The sequence below is a fragment of the Lepidochelys kempii genome, chromosome 11 (genome assembly GCF_965140265.1).
Source record: "Lepidochelys kempii isolate rLepKem1 chromosome 11, rLepKem1.hap2, whole genome shotgun sequence".
In the NCBI taxonomy this organism is placed as follows: Eukaryota; Metazoa; Chordata; order Testudines; family Cheloniidae; genus Lepidochelys; species Lepidochelys kempii.
Window position 1 is genome coordinate 50,453,975 of NC_133266.1, and position 16,314 is coordinate 50,470,288.

Consider the following 16,314-nt stretch of genomic DNA (forward strand, 5'->3'; position numbering starts at 1 on the left):
ACATAAATTTAATTCACTGCTTTTGGGTGGGATCTCAGTTTGAATCTGGGTCAATGTTAAGCTGAGCTCTTCTTTCCTTGAAATAAGCAGCACTACCTTTAGAACATTATTCTAATGTGAGTGGAAGTATCCCTTCCAGGTCCAAGTTAATAGCCTTTTCTGAAAAGTATTTAGCACAGTAAGCACAGAGACATGAGGAAATCTGGAGCAGCCTGATAGCTGGCTACATTTCTAAGACAGCAAGCCTGCTGTGACTTAGCAAAATTTGATTGGCACTTGGAGCCTAATCAGCACTATTTGTCTAATACCTTATGTTAAATTACAGTGAAGCTGTAGTGTAGTGAGATGTGACATCCACTAAAATATCAAAATACATTATGATGAGAGCCTTTATGGCAAAGGTTACATTAATTCACGATAGGACACTTTCATACCACTTCTTTAATTTTGATGGTTTTGAGTTGATTCAAACATTCAAATTATTTTTTATGTCTGCCCTCTTGATTGCTCTGATTCTTCAAGAAAATGGTGTGAAAATGATAAACCTCACCTCCAAAACAAACTCAGTTAATGGCAAAAAAAAAAAAAAAATCAACTAAAGACCACAGTGCACATTTTGAAAGTGGGAGAGAGAGTTTCATGCACATTACTAAACTCAATACTAATTCAATAAAAATGAATTTGATTATGATCTGAAGTTGCACTAGTGTACCTGGGATTAAAATTATAGTAATTAATCATGCTTCATGGTATAAATTATGAAGAAACCCTTTCAAAGATGAAATCAATGTAGTATTGAATCTGCAGACAGCTTGACTGTAACAGCCCAAAGGGACAAGTACTGCTTACCAACCCCACTTGCTCCAGGGAAACAGAAGGCCCTGAATACTACACAGGAAACCTCTACACTCGTGGGTGATCTGCCATTATATATTTGCACAGATCTGCATCCCCTGTGCAGAGAGTATATAGTGTTCCCGGCTGCTACCAATGCCATTAAGCTGTAGTGGGCTTTGTGGGAAAGGCTACACACACGGGCTCTAAACCAGGCCACTTGATTACGTACTGTCTTTTCCTCAGAATTTACAAGCTTCTTTGTGTAAAGCTCATTTGTATACTAAGGCTTTGCTCAGTGGAGGGTCAGCATTTAATCCCCGAAGAGGTGTGAAATAACTCTTCCTATTCTCAATTGAGGTTAACTCTGAAACAGAATGATGTGAGTTGAACATCAAAATAGTTAATCATTTCACTGCTGATCATTTTAACAAAATCATTCCACTCCAAATATTGGAATTGTGGGGAGTGTTTGAATATACATCGCCTCAATGATCTAACCCCATTCAACAATTTTTGAGTTATATCCCCTCCACGCTTTTTTTTTTTCCCCTCATCTCAAAAATTTACTTGTAGGGATTTCACTCAAACATTACATGGACACTCACAAACATTGATTTCTACTTCATGGTGAATCTAACTTGGAAAAATCTCATCCCAAAGACAACTTGTCTTGTGTTCCACTTTCCAAAACATTATACAATAAGCTGGGTTTTTTAGCCTTTACTTTAGTGGCCATCAGGAACACACTAAATGTTGTTGTGTTTTGAAATATGCCATTTTTCACCAATAACTTGTATCTTACCAAATTTATTACTGCACAGTTACTGAATCTAGTAAATGTTAATACATTCTTCCATAAGGCTAAATGGCTTGACATAAGAATCATAGAATCATAGAATATCAGGGTTGGAAGGGACCCCAGAAGGTCATCTAGTCCAACCCCCTGCTCGAAGCAGGACCAATTCCCAGTTAAATCATCCCAGCCAGGGCTTTGTCAAGCCTGACCTTAAAAACCTCTAAGGAAGGAGATTCTACCACCTCCCTAGGTAACGCATTCCAGTGTTTCACCACCCTCTTAGTGAAAAAGTTTTTCCTAATATCCAATCTAAACCTCCCCCACTGCAACTTGAGACCATTACTCCTCGTTCTGTCATCTGCTACCATTGAGAACAGTCTAGAGCCATCCTCTTTGGAACCCCCTTTCAGGTAGTTGAAAGCAGCTATCAAATCCCCCCTCATTCTTCTCTTCTGCAGGCTAAACAATCCCAGCTCCCTCAGCCTCTCCTCATAAGTCATGTGTTCCAGACCCCTAATCATTTTTGTTGCCCTTCGCTGGACTCTCTCCAATTTATCCACATCCTTCTTGTAGTGTGGGGCCCAAAACTGGACACAGTACTCCAGATGAGGCCTCACAAATGTCGAATAGAGGGGAACGATCACGTCCCTCGATCTGCTCGCTATGCCCCTACTTATACATCCCAAAATGACATTGGCCTTCTTGGCAACAAGGGCACACTGCTGACTCATATCCAGCTTCTCGTCCACTGTCACCCCTAGGTCCTTTTCCACAGAACTGCTGCCTAGCCATTCGGTCCCTAGTCTGTAGCTGTGCATTGGGTTCTTCCGTCCTAAGTGCAGGGCCCTGCACTTATCCTTATTGAACCTCATCAGATTTCTTTTGGCTCAATCCTCCAATTTGTCTAGGTCCTTCTGTATCCTATCCCTCCCCTCCAGCGTATCTACCACTCCTCCCAGTTTAGTATCATCCGCAAATTTGCTGAGAGTGCAATCCACACCATCCTCCAGATCATTTATGAAGATATTGAACAAAACTGGCCCCAGGACCGACCCTTGGGGCACTCCACTTGATACCGGCTGCCAACTAGACATGGAGCCATTGATCACCACCCATTCAGCCCGACAATCTAGCCAGCTTTCTTCCCACCTTATAGTGCATTCATCCAGCCCATACTTCCTTAACTTGCTGACAAGAATACTGTGGGAGACCGTGTCAAAAGCTTTGCTAAAGTCAAGAAACAATACATCCACTGCTTTCCCTTCATCCACAGAACCAGTAATCTCATCATAAAAGGCAATTAGATTAGTCAGGCATGACCTTCCCTTGGTGAATCCATGCTGGCTGTTCCTGATCACTTTCCTCTCATGCAAGTGCTTCAGGATTGATTCTTTGAGGACCTGCTCCATGATTTTTCCAGGGACTGAGGTGAGGCTGACTGGCCTGTAGTTCCCCGGATCCTCCTTCTTCCCTTTTTTAAAGATTGGCACTACATTAGCCTTTTTCCAGTCATCCAGGACTTCCCCGGTTCGCCACGAGTTTTCAAAGATAAACTTTGAAGAACTCCATTATAACGAGAAACTCAGCTATTATTTTTGACATTAAATTGTCATAGAATGCATAGCTGGAAATTATTCTTTACTCTCCATATAAAATATAGTGAATGCAATAATGGATGTGTAGGGACGGTCATCAGTTTCCTTATGAACAACAATTAAAAAACCTTAACTACTTAAGAGTTCTAATTTTCTTTGTCTGTTTCTGCAGAACTACTTTATTTTAAGAGTTTACATTGAAGAGGTCTAGATGAATAGTCAAGGAATTGGTGAAAAGCTGTGGAATCTTCTCTCTCGGTGATAGTTCAAATCCAGCTCAGTTCAGTAGTCACTGGAGGGAAAAAAAAAACATTACTATTGCATGGCTGTTCTGTGGGCTACACAAAAGAAGCTGATGGTTTCAGTCTAATTCTGAGTGGATAGGTGTAAATATAAACACAAGTGGCACTATTTGGTGCCCTTGTTAGCAAGAGAAGATATATGGAGATTGAATTCCTGTCTCACTACTTAAGCTGGCTATGCAAATTGGTGTGGAAACGTGGGGGAGCCTGTGTAGCTGTGTGTCATTGTTCTTTCCTACAGATAATTAGAGGGCCATTCACTCTGTCACATTCGTCAGCACAGACATTTGAAGTATGTACTAATTAAGCTCCATGATATGGAGCTATTCAGCCTGTGGAGCCTTCAAGCTCCGTTATGGGCACGAGTGAACTTGCAAGTTCTTTGACTTGTAGATGTTAAATCAGTGCAGTTTACAAACTCTAACCACTCCAATCAAAGGCTTAAGATGTCCTCAACTAGATGCTACTGTTGGTATGATCTATTAGAACTCTGTACTTCCTTGAATCATTTTTTATTTAGTAAGTTAGTATACACCTAAAGATGTATATTTCATTGCTGGATGCCAGGTGAGAAGCCTCATACAGATCTGCCAAATCAAGAAAAAATGGCCTCAAAGAATTAATGCAGTCATTAAACATCATAATATATTCTTATACAGAGCTATTATATCCTTGCCTCCAACCAAGAGTACCCTTCTTAAGGAGATAAAGATGTTTATGGAAAATCAAAGACTTCAGTGGCTATATTGATTAAAGTGTTGGAGAAAGAGAGCAGACAGCATGTATATTCAGTAGCCACTGGCACAGCAGATGTTGTTGAGTTGGACAGCATTTGTAAAACTCTGTATCAACAGGCCTGTTACTGTTGTACTGAGGTCTTGTACTGTTTCAAGCAGAATTATTGAATGATATTTCCCAGAGCAGCATAATGGGCAGAACTCCATTGATTTAAACTAGTGGCGAGTGTGAGACTCTGTACCCCAAAGCAACACCTTGAAACCCCCATATTCACCACTGTCATATAATGTTTCATACAAGGTATGCCTTGCAAGGTATCACTTTAAAAGTTTTGCTGTGTTGAACATTAATATCCTGTTGGATTGTATGTACTATCCTAGTATGGGAAGTTATGAAGTCTGTCCACTTGCCTTTGTAGAAGTGGCAGACTGGGTAATAAACTTACATTGGTCAGGCTTCTGACCAGGGCATGACTGTATAGCCCTGGGGTCTTAGGCTATGATGCTGGGGGAATTGGCTGGAGCCTCTCCATTGTTGGTTCATGGGTGGCTAGAACAGAGGTCAGCAAACTACGGCCCGCAGGCCACATCTGGCTCGCGGGACTATCCTGCCCGGCTCCTGGCCGGGGAGGCTAGTCCCTGACCCCTCCCCTGCTGTTCCCCTCTTCCACAACCACGCCACCGCGTGGGCAACGCTCTGGGCAGCAGGTCTGCACACTCCTGCAGGGAAGTATGGCAGCATGTCTGGCGGCGGCTGGGCAGCACGGCTGCCAGACATGCTGCTCTGAGAGGCATGGTAAGGGGCCCAGGGGGTTGGATAAGGGGCAGGGGGTTCCAGGGGGCAGTCAGAGGACAGGGAGAAGGGGGCAGTTGGATGGGGTGGAGGTTCGGGGGGGGGGCGGTCAGGGGTGGGGGTTGGATAGGCATGGGAGTCCCAGGGGGCCTGTCAGGGGGTAGGAGTGTGGATAGGGGTTGGTGCAGTCAGGGAACAGGGGTGGGGGGTTGGATGAGGGGTGGGGTCCTGGGGGGGTGGTTAGGGTCAGGGGGTCTCAGAAGGGGGCTGTCAGGGGACAAGGAGCAGGGGGGGTTGGATGGGTCAGGGGTTTCAATGGGAGCAGTCAGGGGGCGAGAAGTGGGAGGGGGGTCAGATAGGGGCCAGGCTGTTTGGGGAGGCATAGCCTTCCCTACCCAGCCCTCCATACAGTTTTGCAACCCCAATGTGGCCCTTCGGCCAAAAAGTTTGCCCACCCCTGGGCTAGAAGAAGCATTCATGTAACTCAGCTGGGTTTGTTCCTGCCTGTGGATGTCTGGGTAAGTGCAGTACCTACCAGAGGTTTGCAGCTTGTCACAACATCACAGTGTGAGAGGAAGCATAGCTTGGTAAGACAGAGGGGTCAGAGGTACCTCAGTTCCAGGTTGTGCCCCATTGAATCTGTGACCGTAAGAGTCGGGCATCTCTTATTTGGCACCAGGAAGCAGTCATGTGGAGATACATGCTTCATATCATAGCTTGCAAGGAGATAAACCTCTCTTACGGGGGTGTGATCAGTGTCCCCATGAATAATGATTCTGACCTCATAACACTGGAAATCTGGAGTTGGTCCTGATTTGCATGCTGTAACTGAGATCAGAATCTGGTCTTACAGCTGGGGAATGAGTCTGGCATATCTGCAACAATTTTTTTCATTGATTAGGATATGTAGGTGAATGAATGGTACACAAGGATGGGTTTAAGCAGAAGACCTCAACTTATTTTAACAAAAAGAAGGGGTGTTGTATGCTCACCCTCTCGACTCTCACATGCCAGGAATTTTACTGTGCCCATCATGTAACCAAAAACTGACAACTTTGCAGTTCACGTTTTTCATGGCCCTCCAAAAAACTCATCTCATGAGCATGTCTGACCAAACTAGTCTTGTTTGTGGCCTCAATCAATTCCACACCCCAAATGAATCCTAATTCTCAAGTATTCCAGTGCAAGTCCCAAGATCATTTTTACCAGATAAATCACCAAGATATCAGCTGGGTGTAGATGGACCATCAATGAATGCAAAAGGGGCATCAGCTGATCCCACAACATACCCCTTCTACCACACCCTCAAAGGCAGATGGCTTCAGTCCTAAAGCTCAGTTGTGATCCACCTGCCAACCTGGCTGCCTGCTTTTGGGCCTATGCATAATAGAGAGTGTCCACAGATACAGACACTGCCCTTCCTAGGTCTCCTGCAATCACAAATTACATGGTTAGTTCAAACCCTGGCATGCCCAGCAATCCATCAGTAGGGCAGACATGGGCTTAGGAAATCAGACTATTACAGGACCTAACTTCCTGGAACTACTGAAAGTAAAAATCCTTCAGTGCTGCTGACGTTGCTGCCCCATTTGCAAAGGAATGCATGCCAAAATTTGCTGGATTGAGACCAAAGTAGGTTAAGTCTTCTAATGACTGCAGCAAATTGGCACCTGATCGGGTAGCTGCTAGCCCTGTGTATGAACAGAGTCCAGTCTGGTTGGCTAAAAAGGGCTTTGATGGGACAAATATTGTTCATCTGCACATGCCTTTGGCTCTCCCCCCTTTCCTGCTTGATCAGTTTTTGAATATCTCCATTTCAGTGACATTGCTCTTTGCATACACTACTGTCCCCTGCTGCTTGTGCACAAGCTCATGAACCCTAAAAGAACAACACACACACACGCACACCATGACAAAGTGGTGGTGGGGTACAGGGAAAGGAGCATGAGAGCCAATCAGCATTCCTTTCCCCCCGCCCCCTGATTCCAAGCCAACATGAAGTAGAGGCCCTCAGGAGAAAGAGGTGCCCAGCTCTTGCCTTACTAAGCATGTACTGTCCACTTCCCACTTCCCTGACAGGCACCGTGTCTCATCATTACTGGTCCAATCAATAACTCCTCCCCTGGGAGGGGGGGGGAAATATTTCCATAGAAACTATTTTATTCGGTTCAGAGTTACTGAAAAATCAGCAACATTGGACTGTGCTCAGCTGTGAAGGAGCTGGACAATATAATCCACTCAACAAGACCAAAGTATGTCTTAAGAAAGCTTTGTAGTTAGTTTCTAGCAGTTAAAGGATTTGAAGTTGCTCAGTATGATCTGGCAAAGAAAAAAAAACATTCAAGGAAAAGATTTAATATACTTCTACCACACAATAAGAGTCACAGAACCCCTTTCTCTTTTTAGGTGCCTATTAAATAAATGAACCTATGATTATATCCATTTATACTCCAGTCTATTTCTTTACAGCTACTCCACATTTTTAATATGGATTTAAAAAAAAATTAAGCACACATCACATGTACAGCATACTTCTAACAAATAATAAACCATCTAAGTTGCCTCATATAGCTGAACTTAGTGCTCAAATTTCTGATGATCACCATTTTGAAAGGGTGCATTTATCAGAGCTGCTTGGATGCTTTATCGATGTCTGTATGGCAGACATACAAAGAAAAGGAAATATTAGCAACTCAGAAGCTGGAATTGAATATCTTGAAGCGTAATTATGCTTCTAAAAAGAGAATTTGGAAAACATCTTGATTTTTGGTTGAATTGCAGAGGGGCATGTAACTAATAATTTGAGAAGTTGCTTTAAAAGTTAACATTTTCATTCTAGTACTGCTAAAATAGTATTATTCACAGAATCAGAGGGCCCTTTCCAGCACAGTACATCTATGGTATTAGTAATTATTGAAGGTTGTAGGTCCTGGTTATGCAACAGGTCTAACAGTTCAGGAACTGAAGCATTAGGAAATACACATGGCTCATCCCATTGTGACATTTTGCTTTGTTTATATATGGCAATTCTCATAAATATAAACGGAGGGCTAACCACCTTTAAATCTCTTCTGGCCAGAGGAAAAACCCTTTCACCTGTAAAGGGTTAAGAAGCTAAAGATAACCTCGCTGGCACCTGACCAAAATGACCAATGAGGAGACAAGATACTTTCAAAGCTGGGGGTGGGGGGGGATGAACAAAGGGTTCTCTGCCTGTGTGTTGCTTTTGCCGGGACCAGAGCAGGAATGCAGGTCAGAACTCCTGTAAAGGGTTAATAAGCAATCTAGTTAGATACATGTTAGATTCTGTTTTGTTTAAATGGCTGATAAAATAAGTTGTGCTGAATGGAATGTATATTCCTGTTTTTGTGTCTTTTTGTAACTTAAGGTTTTGCCTAGCGGGATTCTCTGTTTTGAATCTGATTACCCTGTAAGGTAGTTACCATCCTGATTTTACAGAGCTGAGTCTTTTACTTTTTCTTCAATTAAAATTATTCTTTTAAGAATCTGATTGCTTTTTCCTTGTTCTTAAGATCCAAGGGTTTGGGTCTGTGTTCACCTATGCAAATTGGTGAGGATTTTTATCAAGCCTTCCCCAGGAAAGGGGGTGTAGGGCTTGGGGGATTTTGGAGGGAAAGACGTTTCCAAGTGTGCTCTTTCCTGGTTATATTTGTTAGATGCTTGGTGGTGGCAGCAATAAAGTCCAGGGACAAAAGGAAAAACAGTTTGTACCTTGGGGAAGTTTTAACCTAAGCTGGTAAAAATAAGCTTAGGGGGTTTTTCATGCAGGTCCCCACATCTGTACCCTAGAATTCAGAGTGGGGAAGGAACCTTGACATGGTGGCAGAGCGGTGGGATTAACTTGAAATCATTTTGAGATCAGTTTGAGATTTTTTGAACCAGAAGCACAGATTTTAAAAAAGGATATATTTTTTTCCTTTGGGCTGCTGGAAAGCGGGTTTTAAGCTGAAAGCAGTTAGAGGGTTTGTTTTTTTGTCTCTGCTTGGGGGCCAGAGCAGAGACAAAGGGGAATTGTATTTTGTGAGCTGGAGTTTTCTCTACCTAAAGGCAGGGTAGTTAACCTCCTGCAGGGAAATTCCCAGGTCTTCACAGACCTGAAGAAGTTTTTTTTTTTTTTTTAACCTGAGAGCAAATAGAGGGGTTTTCTGTCTATTTGCCTGGAGACAAATGTATTAGGGCTTTTTTTTAAAGGATTTTTCTGTAGGCTGACCATCACTATCAGAGAACATAGGTATCCGGTTACAGCACAATCTATTTATATACAGATATAGATATATTGACAAGCAAAGGTTTTTTTTTTTGTTTGTTTTTTCTTTCTAACTCTTGGGTGTAAAGTTAATTAAAAACAGAGAGGCTAACATGACAGAAACCAAGGCACAACACAAATTGGAGTTAACCAGACTGGAGGCAGTGAAAGAGGCAGAAAAAGCCCTAGAGGCTGCCCACAGAAGAGCTATGGAGGCAAGGGAAAAAGAGAGGAAGCATGCACTGGAGATGGAGAAGGTAAGGGCTGAGCGGAATCTACTGGATAACCCTAACAATCCACAGATGGGAGCGACTATGTCCACAGTATGATGAATCCAGTGATATTGCTGAATATTTTCTCACCTTTGAGAGACTGTGCACTCTCCATAAAATTCCTGAAGCTCACAAGATGACCACATTGGTCGCAAAATTGACTGGAAGAGCTCTGGACATATTCAATAAGATGCCTATTGATGAGGCTTCTGACTATAATAAGTTCAAGGATTTGGTTTTAAAGCAATTTCAAATTACATCTGAAACGTACAGAGTAAAATTTCGAACCCTTAAGAGAGGGCCTGGACTAAGTAATGTGGCTTATCTAAACCAGATGAAGGATCTGTTAGACAAAGAGGTCCAAGGAAGGGGTGTCACTAGCTTTGATGGCATGTGTGATTTGATAGCTCAGGAGCAATTCCGACGATGTCCAAGGAGAAAATAAAACCGTGTTTATGGGATAAGGAAATGAACTCAGCAGAAAGTCTTGCTGCTTATGCTGATTGATACGAGCAGTCCTAGACTGCCAGAGAGGCGGGGCAAACCGGAACAAAACGGGTGGAGAGAGGAACAACCCTGGTCGCAGTTGGAGTGGATACCAGAAGGGACCCCCTCAGACAACTCCCTACTACTGGGGGCAGCCCAAGACCCCAACTACACACCAAGAAATACTCCAGACACCTTATTGTCCTGCCACACCATTCTCCAGCAACCCACCTCACCCCAGTGATCCGTCAGCTGGACGATGTTTTAAATGTAATGAGCCGGGGCATGTAAAGGCCAACTGCCCCAAGAACCCCAACAGATTACAGTTCATTGCACCGGAATCACACCAGAGACCCTCTCAGTGGAGGGAAACTGTGAGCTTGGGCGGGAAGGTCACCGCGTGGAGGGACACCAGAGCACAAGTGTCGGTTATCCATGCTCCTTAGTGGACCCCAATTTAATCGGCCCAGAGATCCAAGTGACAAATCAACCCTTCAAGTGCAACTCTTTCAATTTGCCTACAGTCAAGTTGCCTGTCCAGTACAAGGGCTGGTCAGGAACGTGGACTTTTGCAGTCTATGATGATTATCCCATCCCCATGCTGTTGGGGGAAGACTTGGCCAATCATGTAAAACTAGCCAAAAGGGTGGGAATGGTCACCTGCAGCCAGGCTAAGCAAGCTGTCACACCTAGCTCTGTTCCGGAAACTTCTACCAGGACCCAGTCAGAGGTGATGGAACCGCACCCCATGCCAACGTCTGCAACAGCAGTAGTGGATCCCGTCCCAGAGACCCAGACAGAGCCAGCCCCAGAACCGGAACCAGCGGAACAACCAGCACCAGACCCATTGCCAGCACTGAATCCAGTACTCGCAACCCCAACACCAGAGGACCCCACCGAACCTGAACCGGCAGCAGCCGATAACCCTACACAAGAGGCTCAGCCGGAGCCTGAAACCCAACATAGTGCCCCAGTGGAGAGCGGTTCACAGTAAGTGGAAACAGCCCCATCACCTGAATCGCTTCCAGAGGGACCAAGCCTAGGTCCACAATCCAATGAGGAACTGATCTCTCCAGCGTCAAGGGAACCGTTCCAGACTGAACAGGAAGCAGATGAAAGCCTCCAGAGAGCTTGGACGGCGGCACAGAGCAATCCACCGCCTCTCAGCTCTTCTAATCGATCCAGGTTTGTTGTAGAAAAAGGGCTTTTATACAAGGAAACTTTCTGGTGGACACCAGGAAGACTGGAATCCTCAGACAGTTGGTAGTTCCAACTAAGTACCAGGTAAAGCTCTTGAGCTCAGCCCACAATCATCCTAGTGGCCATGCTGGGGTGAACAGGACCAAAGACCATTTGGGGAGGTCATTCCTTGCCTATTCCCTCCCAGTGGATGTTTCTACCTATGTCCGGTCTTGTGAGGTGTGCCAAAGAGTGGGAAAACCCCAAGACCAGGTCAAAGCCCCTCTCCAGCCACTCCCCATCATTGAAGTTCCATTTCAGCGAGTAGCTGTGGATATTCTGGGTCCTTTTCTGAAAAAGACATCCAGAGGAAAGCAGTACATACTGACTTTCATGGCTTTTGCCACCTGATAGCTGGAAGCAGTAGCTCTAAGCAACACCAGGGCTAAAAGTGTGTGCCAGGCACTAGCAGACATTTTTGCCAGGGTAGGATGGCCCTCCAACATCCTCACAGATGCAGGAACTAATTTCATGGCAGGAACTATGGAAAGCCTTTGGGAAGCTCAATGTGTGAATCACTTTGTTGCCACCCTTTACCATCATCAAACAAATGGCCTGGTGGAGAAATTTAATGGGACTTTGGGTGCCATGATTCATAAATGAGCACTCCAATGATTGGGACCTAGTGTTGCAGCAGTTGCTCTTTGCCTACAGAGCTGTACCACATCCCAGTTTAGGGTTTTCCCCATTTGAACTTGTATATGGCCGCGAGGTTAAGGGGCCATTATAGTTGGTGAAGCAGCAATGGGAGGGATTTACACCTTCTCCAGGAACTAACATTCTGGACTTTGTAACCAACCTACAAAACACCCTCCGAACCTCTTTAGCCCTTGCTAAAGAAAACCTAAAGGATGCTCAAAAAGAGCAAAAAGCCTGGTCTGATAAACATGCCAGAGAGTGTTCCTTCAAAGTAGAGGACCAGGTCATGGTCTTAAAGATGCTCCAGGCCCATAAAATGGAAGCATCATGGGAAGGACCATTCACGGTCCAGGAGCGCCTGGGAGCTGTTAATTATCTCATAGCATTCCCCACCTCCAACCGAAAGCCTAAAATGTACCATATTAATTCTCTAAAGCCCTTTTATTCCAGAGAATTAAAGGTTTGTCAGTTGACAGCTCAGGGAGGAGATGACGCTGAGTGGCCTGAAGGTGTCTACTATGAAGGGAAAAGTGCTGGTGATGTGGAAAAGGAGAACCTCTCCATGACCCTTGGGCATATGCAGCGACAGCAGATCAAGGAGCTGTGCACTAGCTATGCACAGACATTCTCAGCCACCCCAGGACTGACTGAACAGGCATACCACTCCATTGACACAGGTAATGCTCACCCGATTAAAGTCCCACCTTACCAGGTGTCGCCTCAAGCTAAAACTGCTATAGAACGGGAGATCCAGGATATGTTACAGATGGATGTAATCTGCCCCTCTGGCAGTGCATGGGTATCTCCAGTGGTTCTAGTTCCCAAACCAGATGGGGAGATACGTTTTTGCATGGACTACTGTAAGCTAAATGCTGTAACTCGCCCAGACAACTATCCAATGCCACGCACAGATGAACTATTAGAGAAACTGGGATGGGTCCAGTTCATCTCTATCTTGGACTTAACCAAGGGCTACTGGCAGGTACCGCTAGATGAATCCGCCAAGGAAAGGTCAGCCTTCACCACCCATGTCAGACTGTATGAATTTAATGTACTCCCCTTTCGGGCTGTGGAATGCACCCACCACCTTCCAAAAACTTGTAGATGGTCTCCTAGCAGGATTAGGAGAATATGCAGTCATTTACCTTGACAATGTGGCCATATTTTTGGATTCCTGGGCAGAATACCTGGAACATCTACAAAAAGTCTTTGAGTGCATAAGGGAGGCAGGACTAACTGTTAAGGCTAAGAAGTGTCAAATAGGCCTAAACAGAGTGACTTACCTTGGACACCAGGTGGGTAAAGGAACTATCAACCCCCTACAGGCCAAAGTGGATGCTATCCAAAAGTGGCCTGTTCCAAAGTCAAAGAAACAGGTCCAATCCTTCTTAGGCTTGGCCAGATATTATGGGCAATTTATATCGCAATACAGCCAAATCGCCACCCCACTGACCGACCTAACCAAAAAGAAATGGCCAAATGCTGTTCAGTGGACCGAAAAGTGTCAGAAGGCCTTTAACCAGCTTAAAGCGACACTCATGTCTGACCCTGTGCTAAGGGCCCCAGACTTTGACAAACCGTTCCTAGTAACCACAGATGCATCCGAGCATGGTGTAGGAGCAGTTTTAATGCAGGAAGGACTGGATCAAGAATTCCATCCTGTAGTGTTTCTCAGCAAGAAGCTGTCTGAGAGGGAAAGCAACAGGTCAGTCAGTGAAAAAGAACGTTATGCCATTGTCTATGCTCTCGAAAAGCTATGCCCATATGTTTGGGGACGGCGTTTCCACCTGCAAACCGACCATCCTGCGCTACAGTGGCTTCATACCGCCACGGGAAATAACAAACTTATTCAGTGGAGTTTAGCTCTCCAAGATTTTGATTTCGACATCCAACACATCTCAGGAGCTTCTAACAAAGTGGCTGATGAACTCTCCTGTGAAAGTTTCCCAAAATCAACTGGTTAAAATTGTCCTTGAGATGTGGAAAATATTGTTAGTCTTTATATACTTGGTGGTATATTTAGAGGTGCATATGTCTTATTAACTCTGTTTTCTCCTAGAGCGCCAGGAAGAAATCACAGCCAGCGTTTCACCCTATCTGTGATTTGGGGGCGTGTCATAAATATAAAGGGAAGGCTAACCACCTTTAATTCCCTCCTGGCCAGAGGAAAAACCCTTTCACCTGTAAAGGGTTAAGAAGCTAGGATAACCTCGCTGGCACCTGACCCAAATGACCAATGAGGAGACAAGATACTTTCAAAGCTGGGGGGGGGAGAGTTCTCTCTGTCTGTGTTTTTTCTTTTGCCAGGACCACAGCAGGAATGCAGGTCAGAACTCCTGTAAAGGGTTAATAAGCAATCTAGTTAGATATGCATTAGATTCTGTTTTGTTTTAATGGCTGATAAAATAAGTTGTGCTGAATGGAATGTATATTCCTGTTTTTGTGTCTTTTTGTAACTTAAGGTTTTGCCTAGAGGGATTCTCTGTGTTTTGAATCTGATTATCCTGCAAGGTATTTACCATCCTGATTTTACAAAGGTAAGTCTTTTACTTTTTCTTCAACTAAAATTCTTCTTTTAAGAATTTGATTGCTTTTTCCTTGTTCTTAAGATCCAAGGGTTTGGGTCTGTGTTCACCTGTGCAAATTGGTGAGGATTTTTATCAAGCCTTCCCCAGGAAAGAGGGTGTAGGGCTTGGGGGGGATTTTGGGGGGAAAGACGTTTCCAAGTGGTTATATTTGTTAGACGCTTGGTGGTGGCAGCAATAAAGTCCAGGGACAAAAAGGTAAAATAGTTTGTACCTTGGGGAAGTTTTAACCTAAGCTGGTAAAAATAAGCTTAGGGTTTTTTTCATGCAGGTCCCCACATGTGTACCCTAGAGTTCAGAGTGGGGAAGGAACTTTGACAGCAATCAAGCTTTTTTAAAAGTTCTTTAAATCCACTCCCTCAAAGCAGTTAAGCACATGCATAACTTTAAGCACATGAGTAATCCCATTGTAGTCAGCAATACTACTGCACACAAGTACTTTGCTGGATTGGGGCCATTGTAGGGAAGAGAGAGCTGACCTGGTTTCCAACACTGTTGTCATTGTTTCTCTGCACTGTACATCACATTTCATTGAGTGGACAGGAGGGAGATGTTCCTGTGTATGTTCAGTTTAGGGATCTCCTGTGCCCAAGGTTAGGAAAGAAATCAAGGTTTCTATGATATACCAAAATAAAACTCAGATATTGAAGCTGACTACATGAAAGCATTTTTTATTTTTATTTCAAAAGGAGGTAAATTTATCTTCATTGCCACTGGGTATCTAAAAGCACATCTGTTGTGTCCAAATGCCAATGCAATCTGCCAGTGCTATTCGAGACACATGAGCTGTCTCCTCCTGGGACACTCTGTGGTAAAGGGAAGCAAACTTATTTTCTAATTCATACTCTCTTTCCTATTCTGAATACAGCACACCCGTTTAATGCGTCAAATAAGAGTTCACTTAACTAGCCAATGGTAATTCTTATGTGCCATTTAATACTTATTCTGTGCAGTTGAATAGGATGGTAAAAGTTTAGTAAAAGAGGATTGCGAAGTGGTTAATTTACTATGTGCACAGCTCTGAACGTTTTAAATAAATGATAACTACCACATCAGGAAAACAGAAGAATTAAAGTGAATATATAGTTTTTAGACAATGCTTATTGAATTCATTTTATCCCAGGAGTAGAATAGTTGTGTCCTCTTGCCTCCAGCTAGACGGTAAACAGAATTTAAGGTAGAAAAGTAAAAGAAAGTAGAAGGTAAAAGAGCAAAGGAGCTAGAAAGAACAGCTGAATGACAGGCCAAACCCAAGTTACTAGGCTTCAATTTTAGCACTACATCCTTGGGTCTGGTTTGTGGAAGTTCCAGTGTCACAACCTGCAAATAACTGTCTGAAAGTCCTACCAAAACCTGTACACCCCCAAACAGGTCAAAGGCACAAAACATACTTCAGAACCTTATAACACTGTGTAGAAAAGATCATGTTCTACAACCAGCATCAATGCGGCAAGGCACTCTCCTTACTCGTGTTCTATCAGTGAAACCCAATATTGGTCACGAGAAAACTTTGACCTGCAACTAGCCAACTCTGGTTTTTCTAGGTAAACTGGCACAAAGTACTAAGTAGGCAACGAATGCAACCATAGAGGGGAGATAATGTGTCACATTACTCACCAGTGTCTGCAGGCGTGATCAAGGAGCAACATTAAAGGATGCAGAAACTGAACCCCCCCAAAGTAATTGCATACGAGAAAGAGACTATAGTTTTAGGGCTGAAGAGTGACTTGATATTTAGAAGTGTTAGAGACTGTGTTACATCTTCA

The 16,314-nt window shown here is 43.9% G+C and overlaps 1 long non-coding RNA gene across 6 annotated transcripts in view; it reads right to left on the reverse strand.

The window, feature by feature from the left end:
- Positions 1-3,425: 3,425 nt before the first annotated feature.
- The window catches only part of LOC140895725 (uncharacterized), a 91,834-nt gene continuing 78,945 nt past the window's right edge, over positions 3,426-16,314 (reverse strand). For 3 of the 6 annotated variants that reach the window (XR_012154321.1, XR_012154323.1, XR_012154324.1), the window contains one exon: positions 3,428-3,520. This is a non-coding gene — a long non-coding RNA (uncharacterized lncRNA). Of the gene's footprint in view, positions 3,521-16,314 lie in introns of all 6 variants that reach the window. The other 3 variants (XR_012154326.1, XR_012154325.1, XR_012154322.1) reach the window with 3 other exon arrangements.